This window comes from Centruroides sculpturatus, unplaced genomic scaffold, assembly GCF_000671375.1.
Source record: "Centruroides sculpturatus isolate CEXI.00-Female unplaced genomic scaffold, Cexi_2.0 scaffold1103, whole genome shotgun sequence".
Lineage (NCBI taxonomy): Eukaryota > Metazoa > Arthropoda > Arachnida > Scorpiones > Buthidae > Centruroides > Centruroides sculpturatus.
Genome location: NW_019385205.1, coordinates 172,274 through 175,506, shown reverse-complemented (window position 1 = coordinate 175,506; position 3,233 = coordinate 172,274). Strand labels below are relative to the sequence as shown.

General features: G+C 29.5%; 1 protein-coding gene across 1 annotated transcript in view; it reads right to left on the bottom strand.

Moving 5' to 3' along the window:
• Nucleotides 1–3,003, bottom strand: part of LOC111636098 (homeobox protein aristaless-like) — a 34,292-nt gene extending 31,289 nt beyond the window's left edge. The window contains exon 1 of the mRNA XM_023381278.1: nt 2,906–3,003. The gene's annotated coding sequence lies outside the window, so the exon portion shown is untranslated. The remainder of the gene's footprint in view (nt 1–2,905) is intronic.
• Nucleotides 3,004–3,233: the final 230 nt, after the last annotated feature.

Below are 3,233 nucleotides of genomic sequence, written 5' to 3'. Positions count from 1 at the left end.
ACTAACTACATTTACTTAAGTCAAATATTATCCGGTTTAAATAAAAATAAATAATTTTATTTTTTTAAATTTAGAAATAATTTTTTTTTATAACTTCTTTGATAAATTTCAGAATAAGTTTAAATTAGGATGATACTGTCAACGGTTACTAGTTATACGTGTTTCCTAAAATAAAGCAAACGTTCCTTAAAAAAACAAACCCCCAAAAAAACTGTTTCTGACGTACTGTACAGTGCAAAAATTTCTTTTTCAGAAAATGCCAGGATTGCATTTTCGAAGTTTATTTTGTTGACAATTTACGTTAAAATTTTCTTAAATTTTCCATGAAAAGTTAAAAAATTTACTTCAATTCTAAATAAGTTGTGAAAGTTTCTTCTTCTTCTCAACACTACACACATTAAAATCTGCACTTCAGAAATTGATATTGTGTTTTAAATTGTTTATTTACTTAATTTTTAATTTATTTTCGAGATTTTACTTATAAATAATTTACTTTTTTGATTTAATTAATATTATTTATTCACCTTTAACTTTTACTTAACTCCATCAAATAATTTTATTTTGACTAAAGTAACAATAATAAGCAACAGGTTCAACGGATATGTTATTAGACATTGATCATAATAAATTATTGCTTTGTTAACTTTTACATCGGTAAAAGAACGTTGCCTTAGGTAAAGAAACGATAGGGCTATGCAGATAGAAGTATCAGGGGTCAGGTCGAAGACTTATATCAGCTTTCAACCCACGCATTTTTCACATTGGATGTACTGTATAGTATTTTAACAATCACTAAAATGAGGAAAGAAAGAAAATGGGGAGGTACAGGAAATAACAGACAATTTTTGAAAAGTTTCTCACCCCAATTCTTATGGTATGATTTATGTCGCGGTTTATAAACAATTGGTGGTTCGTGATGCACGCGTGAAGCTCGAGCTAGGTTTGCTGCACAACAAATTACCAACCTCTTGTAAAAAATGTGGATGAGGTTAGATAAAATGCATGTTTGCTGATTGGCTTATACTATCGAATATTTGCCAGCGTGATGGGATGATTATCTACTTATAACCTCGTTTAAAATAAGAGGTTTTAGAGATAAACTGATAGAGTTTACCACCCCTATGTTCTTTTATCAAAATCTTTCAGACACGAAGGTATATAAAATGAAAAAAATAAAAAATAAAATAAAATACACAAAAATATTAGATAATATTTTACAGGTTAAATTGGAGTTTTTTTGAGTTATGGAAGACTAACTGTAACTTATAAAGGTTCATTGCAATTATGAATTTGCCGATAAAATTCCATAGTCATATTTTATTTATGATAAAATAAATCAAGATATTTAGACATTTATACGCTAATACTGTTTTAAAATATTTATTTACGATATATTAAATTTATTTAATTTAAAATATATGTCAGCATAAGTTTAGTACTTCTTTTCAGTACAATCTTCATATGAGCTAATATTTTGTTATATGAAAGATAATAATAAAAAATTAACTAAACTGATTTCTCAATCTTTATAAATAAAATGTTTATTAAATTTAAAAACATGAAACAGATTTATTCAAATAGTTAAAATATTATAGGCAACGTTGGTGTCAAAAAATATCTTGTTAAGTAAAGAATCTAAAATATCATATCTCAACTAATTAGGTATGCAAAAACTGTAGTCTAATTACATCTAAAAGAATCACTAAGCACATAAAACTAATTTATTAACATCCAAGATTTATTGAAACGATAGAATATGTTATGAGGCCTCTTGTCAATGAAACAAGGAAATTCAATATGTTCGGGCTCAAAGAAAAAGTGGATTTTGAATTTTCCTTTAGGCCTCCAACAGCAGAGCATTGTATAATACAAAACATTATATTCATTCCTTCGACTTCTAAATAATTTATTTTTTTTGAAAAGTTAATTTCAAAAATTTATTAGATTATATTTCTTTGTCTAATTTTGCAACAGCGCATAAAAATGGACAAGTATTTTACTGGAAATTTAAGATTAAAGTGAATTTAAACAAGACTTTTTGATAATTAAAAATGTAAAACTACTAAGAATTATTTTGTATTGAAATAACTTTCGTCTAACGAGTAAGCATCCAAGATATCATAAGGAAGAAAGGCATTCCTTTTAGATTACAGAAATTACTTAACTTAGAAAGTTTAATTATTGACTTTTTAAAAGATTTCTTAAATTTCAGTTATGACTAATGTTAAAACTTTAATTCTTTTACAAATTTATCATTGAACTGTTATTATCGCTACTTTTTCATCGTATTGCTGTGCTGATGGTGACATAACAGCAAGGTCTACATCTTAATTTTCGAGTTTACAAAAAGGAATTGCTTATTTTTTCCCTAAGCCGATGTTACGATCTCGTCTTTGGCAGTTAAATTGCCAATAAAGTGTTCAGGTTGATGGCCTCATCATTCCTCTTCTAACATGATCACATTAATTACTGTTTTTATTCAGATAGAATTATCTTTGTTTTGAGCAGCTGTTCATCGTGAAATTTCCTGAATAATAATTAGCTTTAGGCTGTTTATTATCCCATCATCTCGCTAGGATATCTGTTTACTAATACAAGATTAAATTTAATTAAATTTTGACCATGTTAACATAATTGGATATTTTTATATAGGCTAAGCTTCCTTCATCAATATGAAATGAAATATGAAAAGAAGAATATTTTATTGGTGAAACTACAATTAGAAGGAGTTCTTACGTTGGATGGAGATATGATTTCGTTCTTTGTTACACCAATCGCATGACAGATTTCAACAACCAAACAACAAATGACAGTTTTTTTTACTGAAGTTCCTAACAGAATCAAACGAATCACGCAATGCAACACCTCACGCGATGAATCTCTACAAAGAGACAAAACTACTCACCAATCAATGATTATCCCAAGTAATGGCGATTGTGTAAACATTGACCACCCACAGGACTTTAAGGCCTCCCTCGTGCCATCTGCACACATCGCCTGCACCACTCCAACTGACTCGATCATCGAGCAGCCACCCGACCTTGTCCAGCCTGCCCTCTAGCGAGTGGCATCATCACAGTGTGATGGATGGTTTTAATTATATTAATTGAGGGCCCGTAGATGTGAGCCGCAATTACAGAATCGGCAGTTTTTAGCGACCGCGCCTCTGGTTTTATTTTTTCTTTAGGCATCTGCGAGCTGTGGTAATTATCACTGGGTAGCAGCACCGTGCA